Source organism: Periplaneta americana, chromosome 17 (assembly GCF_040183065.1).
Source record: "Periplaneta americana isolate PAMFEO1 chromosome 17, P.americana_PAMFEO1_priV1, whole genome shotgun sequence".
In the NCBI taxonomy this organism is placed as follows: domain Eukaryota; kingdom Metazoa; phylum Arthropoda; class Insecta; order Blattodea; family Blattidae; genus Periplaneta; species Periplaneta americana.
This window is the reverse complement of record NC_091133.1, coordinates 127561710-127578221: the sequence shown is the minus strand read 5'-3', so window position 1 is coordinate 127578221 and position 16512 is coordinate 127561710. Positions and strand designations below refer to the sequence as shown.

The 16512-nt window shown below is 35.6% G+C and overlaps 1 long non-coding RNA gene across 1 annotated transcript in view; it reads right to left on the bottom strand.

Annotated features, from left to right (window-relative positions):
• Nucleotides 1-16512, bottom strand: part of LOC138693096 (uncharacterized) — a 642128-nt gene that overhangs the window by 68615 nt on the left and 557001 nt on the right. The gene's annotated exons all lie outside the window — the stretch shown is intronic.

Sequence of the window (16512 nt, the reverse complement as noted above, 5' to 3'; positions counted from 1 at the left end):
AATATTGTATTCATTGTATGCTTTGTATTGCACTATTTTGTTACTATTATTATTATTATTATTATTATTATTATTATTATTATTATCATCAATAATTTGTCTTATTTTTTATACTTTGTATGTCTCATTTATTTTGACCTGTTGTTCACATTTTATTATGCTTTTTTCTTTCTTCCTGTATGTTATATATTATGTCTGATTTCTACTTACTTGTTGTTTACATTTTATTATTATTATTTTATTCAGTTTTGTGTGTAAAATTGTAGTGTACTTTGTAGTGTTTTTTGTAACGCAGTTTTACTCTTGGCTGAGTATTAGAGAAGGCCGTATGGCCTTAACTCTGCCAGGTTAAATAAATTATTATTATTATTATTATTATTATTATTATTATTATTATTATTATTATTATTAAAAGCAATGCCATTTATTGACCAGTTTCATCTCTTACCAACGTCGCCATACTTTAAGAACAGTTAATACAGGCGATGTTTACCTTGCTAGTCTCCAATCTATACGCTATGGTCATTGTTGACATAATCGGGATAAGTTTGGAAAATAATATTTTGTAAGTCTCAATGAAGCCCTCTACCCGCTCAATATGCATGTGCCGAACCATAGACTATGTATACATAGGTGCTTGCTCCTCATACGCAGGATTTAGTAGTGACAACCAATAATCTGTATTTCCGAAGAGCGGAAGCAAGTGCAGTGGACTTATGAAATGTTTTTGTACGAAGAGAAATAATGCTGCAGCTGTTTGGAAACACGTTAAAGCTGATGGGGACAGCGACGGAAATAAAAGGTACCCGTGCTCCGGTGCGATATTACTCCAATTCCACATTCAAGCTGCAGGAGATGGATACACCGGTACGAATAAAGCCAGAAAAGTAACAATGGTTGTGCTCTTCTGAATTTAAAACAAAAGTCATGTCCCAGAAAGCGTTGCACGAGCTAAGCTTGCTCTATACTGTGAAAACATCTGACTATTAGGTTGCTAAGAGACCACGCAAATTGCCCGTCTACGGTAGTTAACACGATTCATTTTGCAGCGTTTATTTTTTGTTTAAGTAATAACAAGGTAACATCTCTACTGTGTCTGAAGCAATAGATTTTATAGCTGCAAATCTAGAGGAACTGCGTTCGATTCACAGCAACTGTAAGGAAATACAGAGTGAACCGTAAATAATGTGGGCGTTTAGGGCAGGGCATAGTTGCGCCCCACGGTCAGATAAAATGAAGCAGATAAAAAAGGGTACCTATTTTGTGGGCATAGTTGCGCCCCGATGAAACAGGTAGCAGAATGGACATGGCATAGTTGCGCCCCGAAGAAACCAGGTAGCAGAAGGGACATGGCATAGTTGCGCCCCGAAGAAACCAGGTAGCAGAATGGACATGGCATAGTTGCGCCCCGATGAAACAAGTAGCAGAATGGACATGGCATAGTTGCGCTCCGATGAAACAAGTAGCAGAATGGACATGGCATAGTTGCGCCCCGAAGAAACCAGGTAGCAGAATGGACATGGTATAGTTGCGCCCCGATGAAACAGGTAGAGAAAAAGACACTACGGAAACTCGAGCCTCGTAATCAACAAACCTTATTGATTTCTTATGCGATTTAATATTCATTATCGATACTGATAAAATGAACACCATGAAGTTGTCAATATTTTATTAACTGTTTTTCTATTGTTGATTATCGATAGCCTACCGTTAAAACGAACACCATGAAGTTGGCAGTACTTTATTAACTGTTTTTCTACTGTTTATGCAGTGATTATCAATAGTCTACCGTTAAAATGAACACCATGAAGTTGGAAGTACTTTATTAACTGTTTTTCTACTGTTTATGCAGTGATTATCAATAGCCTACCGTTAAAATGAACACCATGAAGTTGGCAGTACTTTATTAACTGTTTTTATACTGTTTATGCAGTGATTATCAATAGCCTACCGTTAAAAATGAACACCATGAAGTTGGCAGTACTTTATTAACTGTTTTTCTACTGTTTATGCAGTGATTATCAATCGCCTACCGTTAAAATGAACACCATGAAGTTGGCAGTACTTTATTAACTGTTTTTCTACTGTTTATGCAGTGATTATCAATAGTCTACCGTTAAAATGAACACCATGAAGTTGGAAGTACTTTATTAACTGTTTTTCTACTGTTTATGCAGTGATTATCAATAGCCTACCGTTAAAATGAACACCATGAAGTTGGCAGTACTTTATTAACTGTTTTTCTACTGTTTATGCAGTGATTATCAATAGTCTACCGTTAAAATGAACACCATGAAGTTGGAAGTACTTTATTAACTGTTTTTCTACTGTTTATGCAGTGATTATCAATAGTCTACCGTTAAAATGAACACCATGAAGTTGGAAGTACTTTATTAACTGTTTTTCTACTGTTTATGCAGTGATTATCAATAGCCTACCGTTAAAATGAACACCATGAAGTTGGCAGTACTTTATTAACTGTTTTTCTACTGTTTATGCAGTGATTGTCAATAGCCTACAGTTAAAATGAACACCATGAAGTTGGCAGTACTTTATTAACTGACATATTCAAGTGAATGAGCCGTTGGAATATGGAGGCTTAGCAGTCTTTGATATTTTATTAATGATTTTCACACCGTATGTGGCGTATAGTAAGGTTAATTTAAAATGAATGCTAAGTTTAGTGAAAAGGATAAAGAGTTAATAATTCACAATGGTTCTAAGTTTCAATTTTCGAAACCCTGTACCGTAGGGTTAAGATATCGATGTACAAACAGAAAATGCAGTTCATTTATTGTGTGTGATCGATAAAAAAAGACGTGTTATTTTAAATAGTAAAATTGATCATATGCTATGCCTACCTGATTTCAATGCAGCTATCACTGTAATATTTGTAAGTAACTTGTTTATATTATGACAATCACTTTCGTGTGTACTATGTCCATCGGGGCAACTATGCCATGTTCATTCTGCTACCTGATTTCTTCGGGGCGCAATTATGCCATGTCCCATCTGTTACCTGATTTCTTTGGGGCGCAACTATGCCATGTCTATTCTGCTACCTGATTTCTTCAGGGCGCAACTAAGCCATGTCCCTTCTGCTACCTGATTTCTTCGGGGCGCAATTATGCCATGTCCCATCTGTTACCTGATTTCTTCGGGGCGCAACTATGCCATGTCCCTTCTGCTACCTGATTTCTTCGGGGCGCAACTATGCCATGTCCCTTCTGCTACCTGATTTCTTCGGGGCGCAATTATGCCATGCCTAGGCCTCCCAATTGACCGCGGGGCGGAACTATGCCATACCGAATAATGTAATTAATTTTAGGAGGGTATTCTTTGAGATATTTCAAACAAAAAGGTTTAATATAATTTTCCTAGTTTTTCCTTTCTTTTCGAGATAAAATTTGTTTTATATGAAACATTTCGTAGCGTGTTTTGGGAAAGCGACTGATTTAATTTCCAATATATTCAGTCAATTTAAGAGAGCAGAATATTAGATAACAGATAATTGAAATAATTTTAGTTTTGTCTATTAAATGTGCAGAAATTTGATCCGAACAAATGCAGGCATAATATTTTAAAATTATTTTGCAGAAAGAATGATGCTGAACTGATCAGGAAGAGAAAAAGGAATTGATCACTGGCTGAGAAGAAACTGCCTACTAAAGGATGCACTGGAAGGAGTGGTGAACGGGAGAAGACTTAGTGGCAGAATAAGATGTCAGATGGTAGACAACATAAAGATACATGGATCACATGCGGAGACTAAGAGGAAAGCAGAAAATAGTAAAGATTGGAAAATGTTGGTTTTACAGTGAAAGACCTGCCCTTGGGCAGAAAACTATGAATATAATATAATATAATATAATATAATATAATATAATATAATATAATATAATATAATATAATATAATCCATGTATTATCTATCTCTATCACCACGGCATGGCGCGTCCTCAGGTTGCGGATCGAGGAGACGGCCTCCAGATATGGAGGGTAGCTGCGAGTATATTGAATAAGCAGTCGCGAAATTTTACTGGAAGCAAGTAAAGAGATAGGTTTGGAAGTAAATCCCGAAAAGACAAAGTATATTATTATGTCTCGTGACCAGAATATTATACGAAATGGAAATATAAAAATTAGAAATTTATCTTTTGAAGAGGTGGAAAAATTCCAATACCTGGGAGCAACAGTAACAAATATAAATGATACTCGGGAGGAAATTAAACACAGAATAAATATGGGAAATGCCTGTTATTATTCGGTTGAGAATAGTGTGCTGTCCAAAATCTTAAAGTTACAATTTATAAAATAGTTATATTACCGGCTGTTTTGCATGGCTGTAAAATTTCGACTCTCACTTTGAGAGAGGAACATAGGTTAAGGGTGTTTGAGAATAAGGTTCTTAGGAAAATATTTGGGGCTAAAGGGACGAAGTTACAGGAGAATGGAGGAAGTTACACAACACAGAACTGCACGCATTGTATTCTTCAGCTGACATAATTAGGAACATTAAATCCAGACGTTTGAGATGGGCGGGGCATGTAGCACGTATGGGCGAATCCAGAAATGCATATAGAGTGTTAGTTGGGAGGCCGGAGGATAAAAGACCTTTAGGGAGGCCGAGACGTGGATGGAAGGATAATATAAAAATAGATTTGAGGGAGGTGGGATATGATGATAGAGACTGGATTAATCTTGCTCAGGATAGGGACCAATGGCGGGCTTATGTGAGGGCGGCAATGAACCTCCGGGTCCCTTAAAAGCCAGTAAGTAAGTAACTAAGTAAGTAATATAATATAACATAATATAATGTGAATACTTGAGCAACATTAATGATACGGATAACAATAAAACGAAGCCTCGGACAGATCACAACATAGCAGACACATTTGCATGCTGCTATTTTGAATTCATGCAATATAGAATAATTTTACATCGAGTAACAAATTCCTCTCATAGTTTATACATTACAAACTGTGTAAAAATCTCTTTAATTTAATGAAACCTTCAATATCAACAACAATATTAATAATATTATTATTATTATTCGCGTCTCTATCTGTTCTTCCTACCGTGAGGCGTTGAGATTTCAATTTCTCATTAGTCTTCACACTAAAAACATAAAGAAGGGAAGTGATCTCACCAAAGAGAGCCCATAGTGTGATTCAGATACTTTAAAAAAATCTTGTAGGCAATCCACCTTTCTCAAAGATTTTCTGGTATTCGCAGTAGTGTATTTCTGTTTTGAATTACACCGTTATTTACCATAACAATAATACGATTACAGGGGTTAAAAATTAATATAAGCCATTAATAACAAATGACATTAGAAACACAATCACAAGAACAGTTCACGGCCTCCTGATAAGTACCCAAAGATCCTACACATGCGACATGAGTTAAGATGTACAGAGGGTATAAATAAACTTAGCAAAAAAAAAAAAGAATGCCGAACAATTCTACAACAGAAACTCCAGTCATACCTGGCAAAATAACAGAGTATACAGAGTAATAGCACAGTATCTTCACACACAGGAGTTCCTAACCGGTGTGTCGTGACTAGAGATGGCCGATATTTCACAAACCGATATTTTGTCACAGGTATTTTTTTGTCACGGATAAACCTGTGACTGATGACGCGAAATATCTGTGACAAAATATCGCTATCGAAATCTGCTCCGTATTCAGTACTCTGTGACTGATATTTTCTCCTCTACGTCGTGAGTTTGCGCATGCGCATGATACAATAACAGCAATCTGGCGGTGATATGATTACTTTTTCGTGACATTTTGTTCAATGTTATTTTTTGCAAAGTGATGCTTTGTTGCAAAGTTATTAGCGGCATTATAATGATATAATAATGAGTCTGACATTTTGTTTTCATAGTCTGTATATATGTTTTATAAACGTTTTATGTATTTCACGATATCTTTACGTTTTCATATAACTGTGAATTTCTATTAACTTATATGTATTTTCAACTCAATTTTTACGTAGTAACAATATTTTTTCAGTTATACTTTTAATTACAGAATAGTTAAATGAGCCTACAACATTATTTTAATAACTTTACCTGTACTTCTGTCATTTATGTATGATCCAGTTTTAATGTATAGCTCTAACACGAATAATGTATAGCTCTAACACGAACAATGCATCTTAGTATTAATTAAAATAATTAAACTTAAAATAAAATTATTTGTAATATGTTCATTATGTTGTTTATGTTTATTAACTCTTAGAAAATAGCACAGTGCTTCCTAACATTGGTACTCATGTGGAGCGTTATTTCAGCCCAATTAATAGGCCTAATCAATGTTCTAAACTTGATATTTAGTGATATTTGTCTAGTTATTGTTAAAATCATCAACTTGTAAGTAATTTTCAACTTTTAAATATAACAATATGGAGTAGTTAGCAAAAATTGGCAATTTTATAAATTACAAAAAGATCTGACATCTAGCAGACGCTGCTCCATCACATCGTTCTCATTGCCCTTGCACACGTTTAAAATAGGCCAGAGGGCTACGCTTACACATAAACGGTATAATTAATTAACATTTGAAAATAAGGGGTATCAAACGTAAATCACGTTAATCCACTCTGTGTCACTGAACGTTATGCTCTTCTGAATTTTCGAAGCATTTCTCACAAGCCAACAACAGTACCTATAGTATTAAAACCGAACGAAACAAAACTGGCTAATATGGTGGGCAACTTATTTGGCTAAACTAACCTTAAGGTAGTTTTCTTCTTATTCCCCTTATACCCCTTGCATATACGAATCTGCGACAGGTCAGGTTTGGTTAGTTTAAGGTTTTATGCCTAGACATACACGATCAACGACTAAACTAGCGTTGAGATAGTCATCTTCCTACTCTGCGTATACACCTTGCATATACGAATCTGTGACAGGTTAGATTTGGTTACTTTAGGCTTTGTTATGCCTTGCATATACGATCAACTGCATCTCCACAAGAAATCAAATTCAACGATTTTCACTTCCGAAATCACCGAAACTACCTCAGCGCTAGTTTAATCCGATGAACTACTCTCCACAAAAAAAAAGCCTTATAAATTCAACGATTTTCACTTCCGAAATCGCCGTAACTACTTCAGCGCTAGTTTCACCATATTTCTATAAATGATGTAGTGTTTACACGATTTAAATAATAACACCATTGTTACCAGTACTTTATTTTGTGTAAAATCCTGTCTGAACAACTGTTTTGTTTTGTAATTATTTTCCTAGGCTTTTCCGAATGCTTATGTTTCGTTAATTTTTATTCTATGACTCAATTTTATAATGTTAATGCACGACTTAAAATAATTTATCCATTATATTACCTATATATAATAAAAAGGATCAATTTTTAAAACGATTAGAATAATCACATAACCTCAATTTCTCCATACCCAAACTACATTTAATAATTATCAACTGATTCAATATCTACAATAGAACATCTTGCTTGGTACATGAGGTTAATTTTCGACATGTTACTGTTCAGTTAAGTTTGTATTTATTTGTTAATGGTACATGTACATAATTTCTTTGTTGGGTTTTCCCATATAAATCACTGATGTGTGGCGTGTATAGACAAATCGTATTCACATTCAATATTTCCTGTTAATTTTTATCGGTGTGACAAAATATCGGCATAATTCATGCATATTGTGCTTACTTATCGATATAAAATATCTGTGTGACAAAATCACAGGTAAAAGTCACAGATATTTAATTGTCACAGTCACAGTTGTCACAGATACTTGAAAATATCGTTTAAGCTCATCTCTAGTCGCGACACACCAGCCTCATGGACTGTGTCGCGAAATTTTGAAATTGAAAAATAAATTTTTATGCCATTCAGAAAGTCTCTTTACAACACATTTTTTAAATTTGCAACGAAGTCTTTGATATGGTACATTTTATTTTGAGACAGACTTTAGCAATGAAACGTGAACACCTGCAACAATGCCCAGTTTAATTTTTCTGCCTGGCGATAATTCGAATGAAAGTGAACACCTGCAACAAAGCTTAGTAATTCGTTTATTCTTCCCACTTAGTAATGAACAGAGTTTAGAATCGTCAGAACATATTGGTCAGTTTTTTAAGTACATACGTTTGAGTGGATGATAGTACGACTATTTTATCAAAAGTGCTTTATTTAGATTTTATCATTATCGCCAGGCAGAAAAAATCGAAAAAGACAATCTGAATCAAGTTCTGAGTTAGATGGCAGTACTGCTAATTCAAATAATGTGAGCGAAAATTCCCTTTGGGATTCACAAAAACGCACTACGTTTTTTAAAATATAGTAATGAATACTTGCAATATGGTTTTACATAGCGTGGCGATGAATATAAACAAAAAATTTTAAACTGCCGTTTTCAACGTCATAATTGTGTGAATCAGCATTTTCTACCATGAAAACAGTGGAATATAAACAAAGGAACAGACTGCTGCATCTTTAAGATGATTTACGTGTGGCCTGCCAACTGTAAGTTCACGTATAGAGAAAACTCTGTGCAACCCGCCAAGCGCAGGCTTCACATTAATTTAAATAGGTAAATTTTCAAAAACGATAATAACAAATATTTTATCGGACATCCAGCACAGATAGGTTGGCACTTTTGACACATACGGTATCTTTGTTTTTTTTTTTCTAATGCCACTCAAGTTGCTGCTTATATTTTAGAATTTTTGATTGCGTGTTAATATCGACACAGCTAGAGCCCGGACGAGAAGTTATGGCACCAGCGCGTGGGACGCATTTTAGTTTCTTTGCTTGGACTCGCCCTCACTCTCAACTGGAGAGGTATTGGGTTAGTTGGTTACCAGCATTCCGAGTGTTCAGATCGTTCTGCTACTACCGCTATTGCTAATACTGAAAACATTGTCCTTCTGCCCTCCCTCATTATGGCATTGTCTAAGGTGTGAAATAATGGAGTAGTTCATAGTCAAGGACATGAAATGGCATACAATGTGTGGAAATTCATGTCAGAAGAGGCTGTAAACGGAATACCAATTCCATTGAAAAGCGTGTGTGCAAGAGTACTGGCTGCCACTGGTATTTCAAAGCGAACCTTGGCAAGAATCAAGAAAGAAGGGAAAAAATATTGAGGCAGGAACAGCAGATTCTTTCTCCAGTCCGGAAAAATCACAGCCGAAGAAGAAGATTGTTGCAGCTGTAGACAGTTTTGATGAGAAAGTCATAAGAAGACTCATCTATAATTTCTCCGCTACCCATAAGCAGAGACCGACTCTGCAATCGCTTCTTCCAAGAATGGATATCAGTGTATGATTATGTCAATAAAGTAGAGAACAATTACATTGAAAGTGAGCACGTGATGGACAGTATTTTGGAGAACATTACCATAAACTTAGGGACTTGTGATTCCAGCACAGATCAGTCGTCTGATTCGGACGGAGAATAAGAATATAAAGATGGAATAGCGGGCATAATTCCATTAGGTACTCTCGGACTCTTGAGTAGGAAAGTGGTGATACTAAGATAAGACGAATGTTTTTAGAAAGGGATGAAACGGATATGCCTGCCGCTCAGAGCTTGAGAACCGTAACCCAAACAACCCCCACTCCTCTACCCTGCTGGCCGGCAATTTAAAACTTCGCGCAGGTTGGTGCCATAACATCTCGTCTCAGCTCTACAACACAGGATGTCCGACACTACACAGAAGTTGTTATCAGTACCTTTTTTCAGGCTGGAACGGCGTTCCGGCATTTTTTTTTTTTTTTTTTTTTGCATTTTTCATCATGGAACCGAAATATGTGTGAATAACTATGTTTTAACATAATTTCTCTTTGAATTAAGCTTAAACCTTGGAAATCTTAGTTGGACGAAAAGGAGGTTAAAAACGACAAAATTCCCGAGCATCATCTCCCCGTCCGCTATAAAATATTCTACACAGTGTTCCATCACCTTTTTCTCCAGAAGAAAAGCATTGGTTATAATAATAATAATAATAATAATAATAATAATAATAATAATAATAATGAGCCTAATAACAATAATAATAATAATAATAATAATAATAATGGGCCTAATAATAATATTACAATAAAAACAAATAAGTGTGTCGCGATATAGTGGACGTTCAGTAAAGTGTGTCGTCAGTCAAAAAAGGTTGGGAACCAGTGGTCTAACAGACAGTCAAATAAACTGTAATTCATTAAATAATACGTTTCTGGCTCTATTTCAGAAACTGACGGAACGAATTATTATCTTTTTATTTATTTTGGTAGATGGCAGTGGCGTAGCGTCAATGTAAGCTAAAAAGCTCAGCTTCCCCAGTTAATAATAATTTCATAATAGACCGGCAGTTTATGGAGAAAATTATTTATTAATTTTAATAGAATTTATATTTACGCGTTAAATATTGTGATGCGGCAGCTCAGGATGATTTGTGATGCAGCAGTAAACAAGAAGCCTGCACACACCAGCTTCCAAGCAGACTGGTTTCTTCTGTGTAATCCACCCCGCAGATTTTCCATCCCTTTCTAACTAAGCTACCCTAGTCGCAAGAAGCTAGCTTTAACATTTAAAATAAGTAGTTTCCGAGTTATCCCTTTTCGTCAGTTGTGTTCAGTTGAAGTGTTAGTGTGCATTGTGGCTGATATAATAAATAATGAGCGAAATATCAGTTCCTGACACTAATTTACTTGAATTTTTTTAGGACAATTGTATTATCAAAACTGACTTACGAACGAAAGTGTGATTTAAAAAACAAATGACCGACTCCCTTGCTGTCAATGAAGGACACAACCAAAAGACAGACGCATACTTACGTAATGATACTAATATTGTGATTCCTCTAAGTATGACAGGGAGTGAGCTAATGTTATACGTAAGTATACGTGTCTATTTGTTAAGAGATATGTGTAAACCGTGAAATCATATTTTACTACGTATCATTTGAGGTCATGCCTTATTGGAGTTACTTACGATGTTCCAACCAATCTTCGACTGCTGACTTGAAGTCGACTACTATTTATTTTAAGACTGTATTTTTGTAATACGTTTTCTCATATTGCATGAAAGACAACTTGAGTTAGCTTCCCCTGCTCAAAATTTCATGCTACGCCACTGGTAGATGGAAGGATTTATTATCATCTTTAAAATAATGTGTCTGAAGATAGAGAGTAGAATTTGAAATGTAAAAGTAGGGAGGGGTAGGTGGGGAACGAAGGGTAGAATAAAAAGTTCAGTCGGCAGTGATTTTCAACTCCCTCCTCGAAAACTAAACCGACGTGTTTTCCCTCAACAGCGTGTTCCTTACACATCTGAAATTATTCAAGGTGGAAAGTTTTAATATGAACACTCTGTATTTATCTATTTACCCTATTTTTTAGGCTTTCTGTCTTTCTATGGAATAGCCCATAAAAGAAAGAGTTAGATGAATTAATAATGCAAAGCCGTCAATTTCTCATTTATACGTAATAATGTGTAGATGAACAAGTGTCGTGTGAGCCAACTTCATTTCGGTACCACAATGCACTAGTGATCCGAGACTCAGGGTAAATCGATAGGAGAAAGCTAGAGCACCGACACTGCCTGGTGATCACCCCGGTACTCTAACCTAGCGGTTCCCAACCCAGGGCGCGCGCTGCCGTGCCACAGAAAATCTGCCACTTTGGAAAAGTGATTACTGACGCAACGCAAAACAGAGCGCGGCGAAAACGATATAGCGTGACACAGTAATTCATATCCTATACAATACGTGGCAAATAAAATTACTTAACGTTACTTCAGTAACTCTTCATTTTAGTCCCCGTCATCTTCATCATAATATGGCAGTCGAGGCGCCAGAATTTTAAATTTGGAAACGTGGAATTCGGGTAGTCAGAATTTATTCATGGTGGGAAACCGTTGTTCCTTGTACGCCACACCAGTGAAGAGCACTGGTGAGAAATAATAAATATCATTACTGATTAGCAGTTATGCAATATCTGCAAGCGAAACAATAATAAATAATGACTAGTGTCTTGTGCAGCAAATGCTGCTGCAAACAGTTCGTTAGACGTTCAAATAAAAATTTTTCAGATTTATTTTCAATGAAGAATACTTGTCTTTTTGATAGTTATTTGATTTCATAATAATGAAACATACTCCCTCTGAATGGATGTTTTTAGGCAAAATACTTTTTCTTGAACCTATCCAACTTCAGTTTTTGAGTTTCAACGAGAAAACGCAAGTATCAATGTCAGGACGATAGCAGTAGCTATTTCAGGTCATTGTGGATTATAGGCAAAAGTTTAAAAAAATGTCAGGTTTGCTAAGCTTTCGAACAATAGCATTTTCGTATAGCTGCTGCATGTAGAACTTGAAATGTAGAGCGTAAAATCATTTTATTCTACTCAGAGATCTTGCTGAAATGATCTGGAGACTACAAAATTTTCTAGGCCTCTTATTTTATCAGTAAGTAATACCTTTTGATCTTTCCTTAGGAACTGTATTTTTTGCGCTCTCTCGAGCCAATACTGAAGACAATGACACATATCAATATCTGCACTACACCGCCATTAAGTATACGAAAATGACCCAACCCCACTGGGTTAATAAGTATAAAAATATTTGATTTTTAATAACAATATTATTATCTTAAGTTTTGTAGTTATATATAGCAGCCACTCGGTAAATTATAGAAATGAAGATCTAAATTAAGATATTCTCTACATTTACTTACATAACCACAAAACGTTTCACTTTCATGTCATCAATATAGCATCAATATTATGTACAATTAATGAAAAATAGATGCATCGTGGTATTAACTATAATAATATTTTATTTCTAATTGTAATAATGTCATCAAACCACCTCAAGTTTCGTAGATTTGAATATCCAATACACAACTGTACTCAGAAAATTGTTATACACTGCAGAATCAGTTTTTAATAACAAATTGAATTGAGCTCTAAATATGTCGGCAATCCTGCAGGTCATGGCCTTCGTGTAATAGCCTATTGTTTATTGTAATGTGCGTTTTCTTCTGAAATTCAATCAAGTCGGCCGTGATTGAATAAAATTAGTTCTCAAAACTGACAACAGATGGATTTTGGAAAATAGGAAAATTATGTAGGAAAGTTGACATTTCACTGAAAAATATTACTTTTCCGAAAAACTTTGGATGCCAGGCATGAAAATGAGGGGTCACTCATTAAAATCCGTTCAGCCGTTTTCCCGTAATTTCCATTACCAGTTCAAATTATATATATATATATATACTAGTGGCTTGTGCAGCAAATGCTGCAAACTAAGTTCATTAGACGTTCAAATAAACATTTCTCAGATTTATTTTCAATAAAGAATACCAGACATTCTGAAAGTTATTTGCTTCCATAATAATGAAAGATACTCTCTCTCTAGCCAATACTGAAGAGAAACACGCATATAAATATCTACACCACACCGCCATTAAATATATGAAAAACACCAAACCCCACTTGATTAATAACTATAAAAATATTTGATTTTTAATAATATTATCTTACGTAAGTTTTATAGCTTTCAGTAACATATACTAAGTTATATATACTTTATAGCCGCCACTCAGTAAAATATAGAAATCAAAATCTAATTTAAGTTATTCTCTACATCTACTTATATAACCCCAAAACGTTTCACTTTCATATCATCAATATAGCATTAATATGTATAATTAATGAAAAATAGTCACATCACGGCATTAACTTGTCGTGCCCCCGGGAATCGGATAAGTAGGGGATGATAAGGTAGTCCAGGTGAACGAATTATCAATCCTATAATCACTGCTGAGGATCCCAAGGAGCGGGAAAAGAACAGATTTTAAAGGAGTTGGTTATTCAACACACAAATTGCAGCTTCACGCTTGCAATAATAAGTAAACACAATAAAATAAACATAATGCTGAATATAATATAATAAAACATAATTTGAAAGAATTCTACATTAGTATAGTGAAAAAGTTGCTAACTTCTTTCGTAAGTTCCTTCCTTAAAGAAAGTCTGAATCTGGCTAAGCAAGTACGGACAATTTCCACTTACATATAAGTTGTAGAATTGCCATCTCCCGTTCTTGTAGCCAAGCTCTGAATTCGTCTAAGTGGTGAAGGGAATATTCGGACTTAGAATATTCGTGGCGTTGGAGAACCTTCTGAGCTATAGTCTGCACCCTCCTCCTGGCTCTGGAGTAGCGTAATGTAGTCTCTTCCAAGTACCGCCGATTGAGAGTGATGAGCCAGATTCATGGGGTTTTATAGTAATTATAAAAAGGGATACGCCCGAAATAACAACGTCTGATTGGTTAAGATTCTAGCTTGGGGTTGGAACTTCAGAAAGAAGATAGCTTTACAATTGGTTGTTCACCATTGAAATATCATCGATCCCTTATAAGGTCATGACAAGATATCCTGTAAACAGGATGAGTTGTGGTATAGTGACTTTACATAAAAGAGCAAAAATACAGTAATTTCTTATGACAAACAGGATATAGGTGCGCTTCTTCCTTTGTAATATCAAAGTACAAAAGTCACGTAATGCCAATAAACTAAATAAATTGCAAATAAAAAGAATACAAGTTAACTATACAATACTGCAATCTTCTCTTACTTTCTAATGTTACAAATTTTAAGTGTCAGGTTCAAGGTGGGTTAACATCAAGGATAATCCTTAAACGAACTGCAAGGCCAGAGGCCCACGCTTAAGGCCAGGTGATCAATACTAATACAGGTAAGCTTAATTACAGGTGTACCTGGGTAATTGCAGGTATACCTGGGTTCGAGCATCACATTACTCTCACCTTTCAAAATGTTTGGGTATACTCAAACAAACATTTTAAGAAAATGGTTACAATAAAACATACAAAACTCAAATGATAATCTTAGTAAACATCAAAAGCCTGGGAATTATCATTAGGTTCCCAAGTTTCAACAGGATGTGGTCAGACTGTTAATTATTAAAATGTCTTTAGTAGTCGTCATATCACCACTTCCTCTGTGAAATAAACTAATTATACTTATACAAAATGTCTTCAGGCAACTTGCTTTACATATCTGACTTCTTTATCTTGTACTTGTTGACGGACGTTAGTGGCGTACAAACAATTGGGCGGATCCCCGGTTCGAAGCGGCCTGTTGCTCCTTCGGGTCCGGATCCGATGTTGTTACTTCCTCTTCGTTTAGCTCGTCGAGGTTCATTGCTACCTCGTTCCGTTGCGCCTGACGTCGAGCACGTGGTGTCGGCCTTGGATCTGTGAGAACTGAGTAACGCTGGCGTGCGTGCTGGAAGCAACTCAATAACTTCCGTTTAAATACTACAACCAATAACGTCAATGTCATTAAAGCCACTATAGTAATTAAAAACACATTTACTGTTGCTTTTTCGGAGCTATTAGGCTTACTTTTTAATTCTGAAGTAAGACCTGATACGTCGAAATTTTGTCTCGATTGAACAGCTTCACTTTTTGCTATCACTGTATTCAATGTCATTATTGCCTCATCTGACATAGCTTGTGGTAATTTATTAATTAGTACATTTTCTTCGTCACTATTTAGCAAGTCTTTGATGTCCGGCAATACTATATGCAAATTAGTGCGTAGGTTAAATTCGCTTCTTCCTGAAGAATGTGGAAATAATTTAAATGATTCAGAATGGATGTAGCAGGTAGAGCTGTTACTAATTATACCGGTGTTCTCCAACTTTAAGTTCATGACTTTGTTTTCGGAAGCTGTATACTCAAAGCCAGGGGTATAACAACGTAGTGTTACCTCTGTGGGTTGATACAGACTATAGACCCAGAACCGGTGATCTGGTGAACGTATCCACACAGCTGGAAATGGGTGATTCAAAATCAACCTGCTACAATGTTCTCTTATGGCTTCTGCCTTACCAAGAAACAAGGCTATAGCACAGCTGGGCTGGTTTTGCCTATACAATGTATAATCGGAAGGGCAGATGGTGAAATAACTCTTTACACACTTACTTAGCATAACATCAGAAAAGGTTGTGAAAAATTGTCGGTCCTCTGATACAGCCAGATATGTTTCTTGTATGTCAATAACCATATGTTTTTGGAGAGTTTTATGGAAGAAAGGCAAGGGATGTAATCGATATAATTCAAAATGACGATCTGCTGCTTTTAATGGAATATCAATGAATAGTCTAATGCTATCTGATGTGGCTGCTGCATGTACTGTGGCTAAATCGTAGTAAATATACATATCCTCAACGGTAGTCGTAGTTATCATAGATGTCCCTGAGGTCAATTTTAATGAAACTTGTTGTAAAATATCTGATAAGTTATGGGGTCGGATTAATGACGTGGATAATTTGCCTAAAGATGTCATATCCAACGCGGTTAATGTCTGTGCAAGGCAAGTTTTTATTTCAAATACTGCCATTTCTACTTCTCGAATCATAGCACTATAAGTAGTCTGTTTCTTAATTAATTGTTGGACGTCGCGTACATCTGTCTGTACTCTACTTAATCCTATTGAAAAGTTTGAAAT